The sequence below is a fragment of the Cupressus sempervirens genome, chromosome 10 (genome assembly GCF_028749045.1).
Source record: "Cupressus sempervirens isolate cs-2001-9-10 chromosome 10, ASM2874904v1, whole genome shotgun sequence".
Taxonomy (NCBI): domain Eukaryota; kingdom Viridiplantae; phylum Streptophyta; class Pinopsida; order Cupressales; family Cupressaceae; genus Cupressus; species Cupressus sempervirens.
This window is the reverse complement of record NC_143127.1, coordinates 517783434-517801146: the sequence shown is the minus strand read 5'-3', so window position 1 is coordinate 517801146 and position 17713 is coordinate 517783434. Positions and strand designations below refer to the sequence as shown.

General features: G+C 36.8%; 1 protein-coding gene and 1 pseudogene across 1 annotated transcript in view; both read right to left on the bottom strand.

The window, feature by feature from the left end:
• The window catches only part of LOC149534923 (Prolyl oligopeptidase family protein), a 147749-nt gene that overhangs the window by 61229 nt on the left and 68807 nt on the right, over positions 1–17713 (bottom strand). The gene's annotated exons all lie outside the window — the stretch shown is intronic.
• Positions 11080–11953, bottom strand: LOC149534925 (ACT domain-containing protein ACR10 pseudogene; annotated as a pseudogene).

Sequence of the window (17713 nt, the reverse complement as noted above, 5' to 3'; positions counted from 1 at the left end):
ATTCCGTCAGGTGACTTGACACTTGCTTCATAATCGATTTTTAGCCTTCGTCAATTCTTCTCCCCATTTCCTCTGCTACATAGTTCACTGCCTCTAATCTCTTTCATCCAATCCATCTCCAATATATTTCTCTCCCCTCCAGATCCTTTGTCTATCCTATATATACTTGTATGATAGAATGGAAATATGATTATATAATTATTATATTTTGATACTTAATATAATTATATTTAATATTTAGGTTATATTTTTAATCACTTCCAGACAATAATATATTCTTACAATTAGTATCTTGCATTAGATGTCCATGTTTAATATTTGGTGTACATTAGAATATACACTCTTTATGGTATAATATATACCATGATTATATTATCATCACTCTTAATTAAAATATAATTCAGGTTATAAAAAATAAATGGTAACATTATATTTGTTTATATTATACTAATTAATATTTATATCTTTTATTATAAATATAATACTTTGGATAATAATATTCTATAAGGTATTATTATTAGTTATTTAACATTATCAATATAAATATAATTTTATTTATTTATTTATTTAATCTTATAACTCTATTATTATTAAAATCGATCTCGAAAATGGGGACATTACAGTCAACTTAATCTGGCCAGTTATCAGCATCGTTTGAACCTACTATCAACATGTTTTTGCTTGCACAAATTCAGCCACTTGTGATACTTTGGGATGCTTAAAACTATAGAAATAACATAAATGGTGTAAAGGATGGAAAAATGTCAAAAAATGGAAACTATAAATTTTAGGCTCCATCACTAGCAGGATGCACCTACACTACCACTAGGAAGGAAAGGGGAGAGCGAGAATAGAAATTAAATACAGAAAGGGAAAGGGGTGATGCACCAAGATAGAAATATGGTTACAACTCTACCTATGACTGCACTACAAGTCAATGAAAATCTGGAATATGCTAGTCTTGACTCTATTCTATCTCCAAGGAACCACATACAGGTTTGGAACTGATTTAAGTGCTGAAAGGAAAGAAATTTCACTATGCAACAACTGCTAACATATTTAAGACAACATATGAATCTGAGAAAATGGAAAAGAAACATTCCAATCAAGCCAATATGTAAAATCAAGATCTCTGATAGAGATAGGAAAGATTATTATAGATTGAATTGACTCAAATTTACTTACCAATCTGATAGTATGTACTGTATTGTTCTAATTGTGTAGATCTTTGAAATTGGGCAGAAATGGAGAATGGATGAACACAATTTGATTAATTTCCTTGTTTGAAGGAGAGAGCGATCGCAGAGACTGAGTATGCCTTGTAAAATCATGAATACACATACTCAATATAATGAGTACTTCACTTAGTCTAAAGCTATACTTCACTTAGAGAATAGAAATTAAATGCAGAAAGGGAAAGGGGTGATGCACCAAGATAGAAATATGGTTACAACTCTGCCTATGACTGCACTACAAGTCAATGAAAATCTGGAATATGCTAGTCTTGACTCTATTCTATCTCCAAGGAACCATATACATGTTTGGAACTGATTGAAGTGCTGAAAGGAAAGAAATTTCACTATGCAACAACTACTAACAGATTTACCACAACATATGAATCTAAGAAAATGGAAAAGAAACATTGAAAACAAGGCAATAAACATGCACAGATTAATGAATGGCAAGAAGAGGTAAGAACAAAATTATTTCATTAATGGAAAGCAAAAACTGCAAAGCATAATGCTACTGCAAAAAATACAAATAGAGAAGAACCCGGAAAAAGTATTTACAACTTGCCTTTATACATCAAGCATAACTCAAATCTAACATTAAGTTCAAACCCCAACCAGGTGGAGTTGAGATGTAGACGAGAGCAATAACTGAGAATCAGAAAGAAATTTGATCATGGAGTGCAATTCGATGCTGGAAGTGACAGGAAGAGACCAAAACCTGTGCACCCAGTCGCCAGAGATCAAATCACTAAAATTTGATCATTATATGCATTAAAGAGGCATGGAGTGCATTGGCGTTGTACTAATCGAGGTCCAAGTAGCTGGGCATTGAAGAACTGTCCCTCGTGGCATGTCATGGACAAAGCAAGCTGCTAGGAAGGATAACATGCAAAGTTGACCATGGGGGGGGAATCTAATTTTCTCTAAATTGAATGATGACCATCGATGAAGATCCTTCCCCTGAGAAGGATGGTCTAGATGCCACGAGAAATCTCTCCAATGAGATATTAAGTCGTAACCATTGATACAGATCCCCTTCATTTCCAGTAGACGGTTGAGATGCAACAAAGAGACCCCAAGATGCACTAGATCCAACGATTGTCATGCAATTCTGGACTTCAGCGCCTCGCGGAGACTCTGCAGTGTGAAGAAAAGCCGGAACAACGACACTTGGCAGCATCTCGCACTTTGTCATTTGACAGAACGGACGACAATCATTTAATCTTCAGCTAAATCTCCACCGTCAATCTATGCATGTATATTGGACAAACTTAAGTTGGAGATGGGACCCTCCACCACGTGGTGCAATTCCGGACCTTGAAACCTTGAGGAGACTCCATGGTATGAAGAAATACCGAAATGGCAACAGATGGCAACATCCTATGCAATTTCAGGCTTCTAGGTCTCGCGGAGGCATTGCAGTAGGAGGAAGCACCAAAAAGGCGATCCGTGGAAGTATCTCGTGCTTTCGGGAAGATGGGCAAATAGCTCGTGAAAACACGAGTCGTCGGATCTTGTATCAGTTAGCCTAACCAAGAGCAAACCGAGTCAATTTGGTCAAAGAAGGGACCAAGCTAACAGGAAATGTTGGCCGCCAACTTAGCGCGATGACCCACTGCAATGAAAACAGCCCATTGAAGGTCTCTCTAATCAGATATTAGTGATGGGCTGAATGGGGGGCAAAAAAAGCCAACATTTACGCTTTATAAATGTTAAACAATTATGCTTATCTATAATCTATATTTCATAGTACTTGAAATTTACTATTACACCATGCTAAGGCTGGACTTTATTTTTAATATTCTAATTTATATACTGCTTTTAATAATTATATTATGTTCTAATTTTCATACCCATATCTTATTATGAATCTCCACCGTTGATCTGTGCATGTATATTGGGCAGACTTAAGTTGGAGATGGGACCATCCACCATGTGGCGCAATTCCGGACCTTGGACCTCGAGGAGACTTTGCGGTATGAAGAAATACCGGGATGGTGACAGAGGGCAGCATCCTATGCAATTTCAGGCTTCTAGGTCTTGCAAAGGCATTGCGGTAGGACGAAGCGCTAGAAAGGCAATGCGTGGAAGCATCTCGCGCTTTCAAGAAGATGGGCAGATAGCTCACGAAAACACGAAAGCCATCGGATGTCATATCAGTTAGCCCAACCAAGAGCAAACCGAGTCAACTTGGTTAAAGAAGGGACCGAGCTAACAGGAAATGTTGGCTGCCAACTTTAGCGTGGACCCACTACAAAGAAAACAACCCATTGAAGATCTGTCTGATCGATATCGGGTGATGTGCTGAAAGGGGGGCAAAAATAGCCAACATTTACCCTTTGTAAATGTTAAACAATTATGCTTATTTATAATCTATATTTCATAGTACTATAAATTTACTATTACACCATGCTAAGGCTGGACTTTGTTTTTTATTCTAATTTATATACTGCTTTTAATAATTATATTATGTTCTAATTTTCATACCCATATCTTATTTCTAACATATAATATTGTAAATTTGTAAAATCACACATTATATATTAGTAAAGTTTTAACAAATTGTAAATTTTAATATCAAAAAATCTACAGTTTTACAACTGATATTTGAAATTGTTGAACTTTCCAAAAATTGTTATGCCTTTTGAACAATATAAGCTATATAATCATCAGTAATATAGTTATTAAATAATTATATATATACATATATATATAGATATATCTTTGTTTTTTGTACAGATTGACCCAAAATGTACCCAACCCTAACAAAAGTTTTGCCCTACAAGTATATCTGAATGTTGTAATGAACAATTTGAAAACTGTCACCATCTTAATATTATTTATAGTGTTGTGGTATGTTTTGTGCAACGTAATCATCAATATGAATATGAAAAACAATAACCTATTTTTTACATTTCATGGGTTAAATTCTCTACTCCATTTGCTCTCAATATCTCTATGCTGTAGAAATGCCCATAAATTTTTGAAAACAGTAGTTTTTGACTATTTTTCTTCATTTTAAATACAGTTTTTTGTAAAACCTATTTTTCCCCTAATTCTTTGTTGATTTTTTTCCTTTTTTTTCAAAAAATCTTATACTTTTGGTTTGCCAAAGTATTCCCCAAACAACTAATACCATTATGCTCTAAACTGTCTGGGCTCACTGTTAACATCAAATACCAACTCTAGTTACGATGACACACCCAGAATGTGTGTTCCATGAGTAATGCTGGAGAACACGAAAAAATGGGCATTACATTAAGAGCTTTTTGCTCAATTCCTGAGTCTCCTAGGCTGATTCATAAAAGATAGAGGGACCTCAAAGTTCTTCGAGGTCACAGATTCAGTATTTCAGGATTTCTATTTTTAGCAATATGCCCAATTGACAGTATGGATCACTATGACACTTGCATAAGTTTTTTTGGATTCCCAGGGCATTCTCCAGACTTCTTTGAGAGCACATCTATTTTTAGTAAGTCACCCACTTGGCTCCGATTATCATCCTATACTATTCCCCAAGCTTCTTCAAGAGCACCTTTTGTTTAGTATTGCACAGTAGACTTTGACCATCATCCTATATCTTCAATATCATCCTAGTGTGACCAGAGTTCAATCATGATTTAGTTTCAGTGCTTTATGTAACTCTGGTGAGTTATTGAATAATTAATTATTTCAATAATGTTAGTCTAATATTGAGAAATAATCAAAGAAAAACTTAGTGTAATAGCTCATTGGAAAAGTGTGTTTCAAAAATTGGACACCTAATCAAGGGGGCCTTTGCTATTGAAATGCTAATATTATTTCAAAAAGGTTATTTTTGAAGCAAAGTGAATAATTATAATTTTTAAATCTCAAATTACCTCCAAAAAAGCTATAAAAGGAGGTGAGGTGTTGGGGCTCATTTGTGCATATGTTATTGATAAACAATATTGTTAAGTTGTTGGACTGACTTTGGAGTTCTTCCACAATCTTTGGATGAAAACCCTCTTACTGTTTCTTGTTTCAAATTTAAAAAGAAAAGCCCTTTCTAGATTGATGTGGTTTCATCTAGAAGAGACCATTGAGTTTGATTGGAGTTTCAGTTTCAGTTTGCAGAAATGAAGATTTTTTAAGTTCTCTGATATTACAGGTTGCATCACTTCCAGTTGATTGTACCTTTCAGATCATTCAAAACTGGGGCATCAAATATTCATTCCCTTGTTCTTTAATGTTTTTGAGGATAACTGATATACTATTTGATTAAGCTTTTGTCTGCAGATTTAGCCCAAGGGGATTTGTACCAACCAAAACCCTACCATGTCACTTAGGAGGCAAATGCAATTTAGAGTGTCAATGCTATGCAATTAGAGACATTTTCGGGTTGCAAGAAGGCACCTTGACTCCATAACTGAATCCGAACTGCTTTGGCAATGAACTTTGGTTATTATCAGGCTCTTCGAGTGGTCATGCAGCCTTTGGTACTAGATATTTGACTGCTGTTCATCAATTACCAGACCTGCATATAACGCTTTCATCTCCAGACTTGCTTATCCTGCTTTCAAGGAGTTATAGTGAATTAAAATGAAGTTCATTGCGCTTTGGGGCAGATTATTGCTCTCCGTGATCTTTGTTAGCGAGTTGGGCGTTTAATGGATCAAAATTCCTGGATGGTTAGCATGCTGGCCACAATGTTGAAGTGTAATTTTTTGGCATTTCCAGACCTGTATAGTGATATCCTACATTTCTTGAGATATACCATTGATCTTGGTATATTATTGAGGTCTCTGGGGGTCAACCCTGCCATTGAACCTGCAAGAAAACAGGATTCCAGATATGCAACTTCAGCTTGTTGTGAACCAGGTTGCTATTGACAATTTTTGAATGATTGTTGCAGTCATGCAGACCTGTTTGCCTTCATGCCAGCAAGTATTGAGAGATTAAGACATTGTTTAGGAGAGTTACTTTAGTTTGTGACCATGCTAAATGTGTTTGGTAAGAAGTGATGGAGATTTCTGAGCACCTGTTTGCTCTCTAGACCTGATGTAGCAACTTCACATACGTAAATTACCTTCCTATGAACCATGGCATTTAAGTTTAATAGTACAGGTAAAAGACTTGGCCACCTGCGTCTAACAAGGGAGAAGAATTACTATGTATTGTAGATACTGTGGAGAGTTGTTCCTTGAAGATAGATAAGCTAGATTAAATTGAAGATTGTTGGGGCTCCAACTGTGACTGCATTTATTAAGCCATGGCTTATGAGATAACTGAATGAAGAAGTTAGAGCTACAGTAATTTCTTGCATCAGTGAATTAAAAATTTACAAGAATTAAAACTCTCAAAGTACTGTACAATGCCACGATGAAGGTGTTTTTTCAACTGATGGTAGGGGTTTTCATGGTTTGAAAGCTACTAGACATCCATCTTTTGCCAAGAGAGTAAGAATTCTAGAAAATATTGCCAAGGATAGATCTTGAGTGTTGATGTTTAATCATGACTTTAATGATCTAATACTGCAAATGTTCAAATATACTTTGCTGTTTTATAAAAAGTTAATGATAATAACATTGTAACATCCATATAGAAAATAATGCTTTGAATAGTCAATAAGAGTGATGATATTCCTCATCATCACTTTTATTAGTTGTATTGAGTAAAAAGACCAAGAATCTTTATCAGTTGCAAGTATGTTAGCTGAAATAATTGATAATGTGAACAAAAGTTAAAACCATATCTGACAGTGTTAGCTGAAATAATTGTGTATAAAGAAATCTTGAAACTGTATTTGATAGTGGAGCATGACGGAGACAAAGGAAAGTTCACAACAGAAGTCTCTAAAGTAGAACCAAAATGTAGCAAAGATGAAAATGTCACATCTCTTGAGGCATAGGTCATGAAGTCTCAAAATGAATCTATTGAAGGTTCTGTTGCTGTTGTTGGTGAGGTTGAGCTAATCGGAAAAAACAAACAAAATAGCAATCACAAGTGAGCCATGCTTTAGAGTCCAGTGATAACTATTCAAAAGTTGAAGGAGAAATACATGAGCATAGTGACTTTGCTAATTTTGGTCAAAGGCCTAGAGGATTGCAAGAACGGATGAATCAATTCGTGGTCATAGATGAGAAAATGGTACAAGTCTTGATGAAAGTTGATGGAACAAAAAAATTGAAGCATTTGGAAATACCCAATTGGGAAGAGACAACAAGGCATAGAAGGAGGATCCACTTTCGCAGAGTTGCAAACAGTCAAAGATGTATGAGAAACAATGAAATCAGATTTCCTAAACTTGTTTTAAGACATGGATCACATTTTTAAGTTCGCAAAATAGACTCTCAAAGCGTTGAAGGTAAACAAAAAAGAAGTTGATGAGCTCACCATTCACTAGAAATTGTCTAAGTGATGCTTCTAGAGGCAAAGAATCAGCTTGATGTTGCAGAACAACTATGGAAGCAAGAATGTAAGGAAAGGGCAAAGGAAACCAAGTAATTGAAAAGTTCAATAGCCTTCAGGTGAATTTTGATTTGGAATGATTTCCAAAGACATCAAACATTGTCTCTATAGGGCTGGATCAACAAGAAAATGGTTTGAGCAGAAATATAGAAATATTTTTCAGCTTCTTAAGAACCCATTGTTTGAGATGGGCATAGTGTCATACTTTGTATGTTCCCAAATTTTATTGTAATAATTTAATTAGATTAAATAATTAATTGGTCCTAAAATTTAAATTATACAATAAAAATGACCTTTAATTAATTACTTTAATTAATAAATATGGGGCCCAAATTAATAAAAAATAAAATTATTTGTACTTGGGGTTCCTATTGATTTACGTATATCTCAGGCTCATCTTTTGTTTTGGTTGAAACTTGAAGGTGTTTGTTGCCAAGTCGACACTTTTTATGCACCTTAGGAGGGTTTTCCTTCAACAAGGTATTTATGATAGGCAAGTAGGATGTTTTTGGTATGCAACTTGAGTTATTTTAATGTACTGTGAATTTTAATTGGAGTTCTACTTGGTTGCGCCATTTTGGAAGTGGAAGAGCTCTCCTATTTGGCTACCTCAGTTTCGATGGGATTCAACCCTTACCCTATTCTTTTTTTCTTGTTTGGCTTTAGATCTAGCAAATTTAGAGTGCTTTCATTATTGTAACTAAACTCTGAAAATATAAATAATATTTGGTTGACAACCATTTCTTGTTTGATGTGTATTATCATTATTTCCATCTATTCATAATACTTCAGAAGAGTGCTTATTTAATGCATGATCATCGGCAGAGAACAACAATACCACCACACAACATCATCACACGCACCATATCTAAAGAAGAATTCACACACCAAGTCATTCGGAAGGCATTCACTCACATGCAAGGAAACACCACCATACGGACATTGTACGATCAAATCCCATCTCACACCAATCCCCTCTTACATTCTCCCCCCCCACCATATGACTTGCAACTTCGTTTATCAACTGACTCTACATCCCTCCTTATTTCGTATGGCCAGATCTATTTCACCACACACCCAATCTACTCACCATACGACCATTATATCGTACAACCATCTCTCCTACACTGTACAAACATTTCCCCATACGACTATCTTGATAGCCACTCCATATACAACCCATATGGCCATTCTCGGAGTGTTGCCCTCGAGTACTTGCCCTTTGTTCTTACCCTCGAGTACCATCCCTTAGGCATTTCCCTCAACTATTGCCCTTGTGTACCTTCCTCACGTGATGCCCTCGGCTGTTTCCCTCAAGTGTTTCCCATGGGTATGTGCCCTTAATTGTTGCCCTTGAGAATCTTCCCTCAAGCATTACCATTGATTGTTTCCCTCAAGTGTTTCCCTTGAGTACTTTCTCTCAAGTATTTCTCTTGGTTGCTTTCCCTCATGCGTTGCACTTGTTGGTTATCAAAATTGTTGATTAGAAACCTACCAGCCTTGCCTGCTCGATGCTGGGTATTTAATTGATTTTGGCCAACTTGATGGGATTGATTGATGCAATCCAAATCCCCTGCGCTTTAGGCTCCGTTGGACCAAGGCCTGCTCACCCAAATCTTGGATAGCAAAAACTTAGATCCAAGATGATTTACAGTGGATTATAACATAAAAATGAATTCCTCAAGTGGCAAGTATTTGAGGAAACTTTATGGATAGTGATTAATGATTATTTTTCTTCAAATTTTTACTATTAGAATTGGGTGTTGCTAAAAGGAAAATTTTAAAATGAATTATTACAACAAATAAGATCAAAATCTTAAAGGAAAGAAATTAAAGTGTTGCTAGCATATGGATTAAAAATCATGAACAAATTAATGACCAATGCCGAACTTCAATTGGGTAATAGAGTTAAATATTTCTCTTATACAACTTCATGATGCCAATTATCTCATATTTGCAAATGATTCAGTTATTGCAATGTCTCAAATTGTTTCGCCTTTTCACTCAGTTAAATCAGTCTATAATGCTTTAACCATCTAATGGACAAAATAGATACAAATAAATAAAACAACAATATTTGCAATATTCGTATTTATCAGATTTAAATAGGAGTGAACAATTTGACCTGCTTATTGTAATAATGAATTATAAGCAAACAAATAATGAGACAATCACAAAGGACAAATCAAATAAATTTTAACTCTAAAACAAATAAAACTCTTACTAATTTTATTGCTGGAAAGCTTGTATTGAAGACACTCAGGTTGCTGATGCTCTATTCAACACAACACGATCTCAGGCAATTTCAGTGTTTATGCTCAACGATTTTCTATCTCCACTTGCTTTGCTCAAAACTTGAACAATCTCCCTTTAAAAATTCTTAATAACATGTATGTTTTTGAATATGCAAAGTTTTGTTTTTTTTAAAAGCAATATGAATCATAGTCTTTTGGAGATTACATCACATATATTTATAGAAGAAAATGAGGTGCCAATTATATTATCAAACATCGCACCTCTTCAAAACTAGTAACTAATACCAAACTTTGATATTATTTACTCCTTGTATACGCAGTAGTTATATTATGCGTTTAATAATTTGTAATGTGAAATGGTGGCTTATGATAAGGTTCATATAATGCGCGTATTTCAAACTTTACATTCTGCGCAAAACACGACCTCCTTCCAAGTCCATACTCGAGTTTACTCTAATTGATGTTGCCTAAAGACGCTATGAGTGCTCCTCTTGCCGCGATGGTAAAACATCCTAACTTTGGATTGATTAATTGTCTAAAACACTTCTTCCGCCTTCCATGGGAATTTGAATACGCTCCATTATTTATATTATTTGCAGGTTTTGTTGTGTGCAATACCTTATGCCAACGCTTTTTGCCTCTGTCTTCTCAATTTCATATTCCTTGTTAGCATTGTATATGATGCCTCTTGCTTCCTCGATGTTGCAAGTCACTTGTTATCCTTCAATCTCAGTCTCTTTACTTTCGGATTCCTCTTCACTTCAGGTTACGCTTGCTGAACTTGCTATGCATCTGCCATTACTTCCGCTGGCAATCCACTCGAGAAGATCAAAACGTTGCTCCCAGCTTCATCCCTGCATAGAGATACAACACATTAGTGAAATGAAAAATGTCGATTTTACATATTCGAGCCCTCCTTTATGTGGGTACATGCTCTGATAGATCCCAATTGGTGAACAAAGTGTGATTAATTTTTTCTAGGAATGACACCATATCACAATGCAACGCATCCCTTGAAGAACAAAAGGTCAAAGATGCCATTCTGCTGATAAGAATAGAAATTTCTGGACAGCCTTGCAGGTTGATCATATAGACTAAAGTAACAGAGAAAAACCAAGCACATGTAAACATCCTGTAAAACATCTTCAAAGATTGCCCAGATTTCAATCTACTAGCATTTTCTGGACATTCTTCACCACTTGTTTCCTCGTGTGATTGTTCCCTAGGGAAAGATCATGTCTGTCATTCAGAAGAAATCTATAAACTTCCCACTGGTAACCACCAATAATATTCCTCCCAATACCCACTGTAAAATGCAGATGTCGAGCATTTTCAAAGCCAGTGTTACATCATACAAAACCCGTGGTCTAACCCTCCCAAAGAGTTCTATGGGTGTAGCAACCAGAAACTCAGTATTTGGGCCTTGGTTTGTCAACATCAATCGTATTGGATTGGAATTTCCATTTCAAGACGAGAACAAAAAGCATTTTGTTTATCATGGTCCAAAATCTTTTTCCCATTTGCCTACAAGACAAACAAATCCATCTCACAGATTCCTTTTGCATTTGTTAATAATCGCACATAAGACCCCTGGATATTATAGTCCTTCAAAGTTCTCATCACATCATAAAGAAGCCCCTTTTGACTCTTGCATGATATTTCGAGCAAAGTATGTGCAAGACTCAAGGAATTGTCAAAGGTTACAGAAACACCAGTTTTTCTGACATAACCCACTCCACTTTTCAAATCTGTCGCAAGATCAGATAGATAATGACTAAACATATTCTCTACCACTGATGGGGAAAGTGGTGTAGTTGTACACTCCAAGCCTCCAAATTTAGGACTGTTTAACCGAAGCTCACAGTAAGTACTAGTTTCACCTAGCATCTTCTTCAAATAGTTGCAAGTGGCTTCCTGTCTCTTTTCAATGTGCAAGAGTTCCTACAATTTTCATATCTTCTACACACATAAGCTTATTAACAACTCTGAAACATGTGTCCTCCATTGATCTAAGAGCAGTACTGTGCATATGTCCATCATATTAAACAAGATCCAGTTCTCAGTGCTGATGCTAAGAAAAACAATTTAATAACTCGCTGCTTTCATTGCTTCAACAAGATATAAAAATGACCCACTATATTTCAACACTACAACGTAATCTCATAAATGGAGGCACAAAATTTTTGGGCTCCATCAACACTTTGATGCTTTCTACGGGTGTTTTCCCTCGAGGAAACTCAAGAGTGCCATTGGGAACGTTACAATTATATCAAAGCAAGTGATCTTGTTAGCCTATTGGGATGATTGATAGATTTTGGGATTTGAATCACACTATGGTGCCCAACAATGTTGGATTGTGATAGTTGAAGTGACTACAAAAGATTTGCAAAGAACTCAGTGAGGGTGTTGATCTTCCATTAGATATTTGGAAGTATGTTTGTCTAAGGTGGACCAATTACCTTCAAGATTTAAACAAAGGATCCTTTCTTCAATTAAGCATGCATTAAGTCAACCTAGGTTTTTGAGACACCATGACAAGGAAAAAAAGTTGGCAGCTACAACATGTCTCAATGAGATCTTGAGAATTCCAGCTCCTAGGGAATTGTATGATGATAACATCATGATAGAGATATTGCATTTGATCGTTGATAGCTTTCAAAGACGAGATGACATCAATGGTGATCTTTTTGGAGAATTGTGCAAATGTCAAAGTGAGTAACCTCCTCTTAGATCAAGAGTTGCAAGACTTGATCCATGATATGTTTCATCACTTCTTCGTCACAATCATGGAGTGTCATGATACTAAGGTTTTAGTTGCTATGGAGAGCCTTATGATTTTGTGCATTGAAGAGATGGAGGAAATTTCTCAACCTATCAAATCTATGTTGCGGGTTGTTCGTAATCTAGAATGTGTCCCTTCTATGGCAGCATGCAGATTGGTCAGTAATGTATTCAAGCTTTGTGAAGACAAACTAATATCTCATTTGCACAAGTGGGAGAAAGTAAATGACAACGATAAGGGCGATGCATTGCATAAGGAGAATGAAGGCATGATTGCAGGGTTGTTCTAGGAGGATTTGCTAAATCTTGCTACTATAACCCACCCTAGGAGATCACCTAAAAAATGAAGCAATTTCTTGCATGGATTTCATGAAGACAACATGGATAGATAAAAGGTGGCATGAGCTCACCACTACTTCGTTTCATGAGCCAAGATTGCAATTCATTGAGTATGGAGCCATTTCTTATGTGCAACAAGTTGTGTTCGTCATTGAGGTTGTGTTCATCGTCGAGGCTATGTTTATTGTTGTGACTGTGCTCGTTGTTGAGGCTATATCTGTCGCCAAGGCTCTATTCGTCACTGAGGCTTTGTCCAAAACTGAGGCTCTGTCTGTCGTCAAAGCTGTGTCTGTCCCCAAGGTTGTGCCCATTGCTAAGGCTTATTGGTCACGTAGGCTCTGTCATTTGCCATGGTTGTGTTTGTCACAAAAGTTGTGTCTATTTTTGAGGCTTAGTTTGTCACTAAGGCTCACTCTGCTACTGAGACTGTGTCTGTCATTGAGGCTTTGTTTGTCGTCGTTGAGGTCATGTTCTTCGATGAGGTTGTGTCTATCATTGTTGTCAGGTCTCTTATCGTAGCCCTATCCAGCATAGTCATGTCCATCGCCGAGGCAGTATCCATTGTCGTGGCTCTATTCAACATGCTCATGTTTGTCACCAAGGCGTTGTCCATCACCATGGTCGAGTCCATCACCGTATGTGTTCGTCGACATGGTTGTGTCCATCATTGAGGTTGTGTCCATCATCGAGGTTGTGTCTATCACATCCGTCATTGAGGTCGTGACCATGGTTGTGTGGTTCATCATGGTTGTGTCCCTTGCTGAGGTCGTGCCCGTCATCGAGGCTCTATTTGTTGCTATCATCGAGGTTGTGTTCATCACTAAGGATATGTTTCTCGTCGAGGTCGTGTCTGTCGCTGTGGTTGTGCTCGTCATTGAGGTTGTGTGTTTTTCGTTGTGACTGTGCTTGTTTTTTAGGCTTTGTCCATTGCCAAGGTTCTATCTCTCATCCTTGTCATCAAGGCTCTGTCCACCACTAAGGCCATGTCCGCCATAGAGATTCTTTCTATCACCATTGTTTTCAAGGCTCTGTTCGCTGCCAAGATTTTATCAATCATCGAGGTTCTATGCGTCGGCATCATCAAGGCTCTCCCTACCACCCAGGTTGTGTCTGTCACCAAGGTTGTGGTCGTGTCAGTGGCTAAGTTTGTGTCAGCATCAGTGTTTGTGTCTGTGACCATACCCAAAGAGATTGTTGTACATGATTACGTGAACGATTTTATCCATTGGCATTGTTGGTCTCTTAGTGAAGGGCATAGCAATGTTTATATCACAGCAGCATAGCAAAAGTTGGATGATTGTGTGTTGCAGTGGAGGTTTGATGTCAACTCATATTTTCTACCTGCACGTTTGATTTGGGATCCTGGAACTGATGGTGTTGATTGGATAGCGAATTTCATGAGGACAAGCAATCTTTGCATGGCAAGGATTTGTGATGTTCCCAAATTTTATTGTAACAATTTAATTTAATTAATTAATCAATTGGTTCCAAAATTTAAATTATATAATAGAAAAGTACCTTTAATTAATTACTTTAATTAATATGGGCCCCAAATTAATTTTAAAAAAAAAAATAGGTATTTGGGGTTCCAATTGATTTATATATATCTCGAACCCATTTTGGTCGAAGGTGTTTGTTGTCGTGTCGACACTTGTTGAGCACCTCAAGACTTTTCCTTTGATAGGGTATTTATGACCGGCGGGTAGGATGTTTTTGGTATCAAATTTGAGTTATTTTATTGTACTACAAATTCTAGTTGGAGTTGTACTCAATTTCGCCATTTCGGAAGTGAAAGACCTTTCCTATTTGGCTATCTTAGTTTTGGTGAGACACAACCCTCAACTTATTCTACTTTGATTATTATTTAGCTTTGGATCTGGCAAATTTGGAGTGCTTTCATTATTGTAACTAAGCTCTCAATACATGAATATTATTTGGTTGGCAATCATTTCTTGTTCAATGTGTATTGTTATTATTTCCATCTATTTGTAATACTTCGGAAGAGTACTTTAATGTAGGATGATTAGCAGAGAACAACAATACTACTACACAACATCATCACATGCACCATATCTAAAGAAGAATTCGCACACCAAGTCAAATCCCAAGAAATGCAACCGTATGGACACTGTATGGTCAAATCCCATCTCACACTGACCCCCCCCCCCCTTACATTCACTACCCCTTCACTGTACAACCTGCAACTTTATCTATCAATTGACAGTACATCCCTCCTGATTTCGAACTACCAAATCTATTTCACTACACGCCCAATTTGTTCACTGTACAACCACTATATCGTTAAGCCATCCCTCTTGCATTGGATTACCATTACCTTGTATGATTATAATAACAACCTCTCCAACACCCATGCAACCATTCAAGGAGCGTTTCCCTTGAGTGTTCCCTTGGGTGTTGCCCTCGATTGTTGACCATGAGTACCTTCCCTCAGGGATTGCCTTCAGTTGTTTCCGTCAGGTGTTTCCCTCAGGTACTTGCCCTCGGAAACCTTCCCTCAGGTATTGCCCTCAGCCGTTGCTCTTGGGTGTTACACTCGAGTATTATCTCTTGGGTGTTTCCCTCAGGTGTTGCCCTCAAGTGTTGCTCTTGGGTGTTGCCCTTGAGTACTTTCCTTCAGTCGTTACCCTCGGGTGCTTTCTACGGGTGTTTTCCCTCGAGAAAACTCAGGTGTGCCATTGGGAACATTACACTTTGATAATACACTCTTTGAGTTGGATGAAAGGACGCTCCATGAATCTGATCACTCAAGATCATTAATGTTCAAACATGAGGTCGTACTAGTTGATTTGCTTATCGAACAACCCACAATAGTTAATGGTATGCAGGTGAAGAGGGATTCTTCTCGAAATCATTTTTTCGACTAACATAAAAATTCAAATGAAGACTAGAGTAACATCTTAATGATGTACCAAACCATGTAATCAAGCACAATCAAATTTATGTGGTTAACCTTCCTAGAAGACCGCCTAATGAGGGAATATGATGAGGCGGACATTGCCCCAAGGTATGAAAAGTTAATTATCTTAAAGAGATCTCAATGATCTCATTAGTTGACTTAGGGTATGAAATCAACATATGCGCTATTTTGAATATAGGCAAAGCCTATTTCTATAATGGAGATTTCGTAATGTACCAACCATGCATGGTGTTTAAACTTACAAGCTGAGTTTGTCAGAGAGATGGAAACACCGTCATTTCGTTAGGGTGTAGGGATGTATTGAGATCTTAAATACCAGCAAAGGAGTCTTTGTGAGTAAAAATTAGAGGCAAGAACATGGTTATGTTGCCTTAATCAAATTTTCATGCAAGAGCATATCAGCTGATGGAATTAGAGACTCGCAGAGACAAAAAGAGCTGATTTTGCAGAGTTCTACAAGGATGATTTGTTTCTTTAATCTGTCGTTTTCAGTTCAAAAAGCCATCATATGGTCCCATTTGTAGGTTTTTAAGTAGATAACAGAATTTTATGTTAAAGTAGAGTTTTGTTAAGTTGGTAGCTCTTGGAAAAGTGTTTTTGATTGTAAAGAGCTACACTCAAACTGAAATAACTCACTTATTCAAAAACGATTCACCAATATTCAGAAACAATGCTCTGTTTTTTTCCCCTAGTTCTCTATCGGTTATAATTTCTTACAGTCTTAAAACTGCAAGTCTCAAGTTTATCACAGTTAATGACAATAAAGTTTTAAAGAGAGATTATCAGGGTAAACTGAAGACAGTTGGAACACCTATTTCCAGTTTGGCTCAAAAGTCAACATAATAACAAGAAAACTTCCAGCATTCAGTAGTTCAGTTTACAAGGCTATACAGTCATCTATAACTCAAATAGAGAAACTAGAACCTGGAAGTATGTGAGACCAGTTAGTTCTCTAGTAGGAAATTCTGGAAATCTTCTTGGACAATGATAGTAGCTTCCTTTCATTGGAGACCTGTTCCAAAGCTTCCTAGAATGGCTTAAAGGCTCATCTTCTATCCATAGCAGCAACACTGTGTAATGAGCCCTGCTGGCTCACTCTCAATCTATGCTGAAGTTTAAATTCCTTTATTTTGCATGTTTTATATTTTCTTGTGTTTTGCAATCAATGATTTTTGCAATTTCCAGAATATATAAATAACCATACTTTGAAATGCAAAGTAAATGATAATGAATCAAATCCCGGCTTTATTTTGCAATTGATCAATTACAAGTATTTGCCATGCTCACACATATATATGCAAATAACTTATTAAAAAACCTCATATAGATAAGAGACGTTGGGAATTTGATGAAGAAATAATTTGCAGCTGATGTTCAGACTGAAGGCACTTGATGTAGAACATTGCCATTGGTTGGAAAGGAATAATGTTACGGAAGAGACACTGCCTTAGACTCAAATGCAGCTCTGTCTATTGCAAATGCAGGCCAGGTAACAATGATCACAGCTTGTTTTGGGTATTTCCCATGCCAATTTCAGACCTTCTAAAGGGTGAATTGATATCCCACACTGCCTCCAAGTATAGCAACGATTCAACAGCACAACCAGATGCCCAAATACATACAGATTTCAGAGTTCATCCTTAGACAGTCAGCTTTGATTCTCAGCAGCAAAGCAAGCACGATTCAGCGGCATTGAACCAACTCAAAGTGCAGAAAAAATAAAGACATTTCTTGTTAGC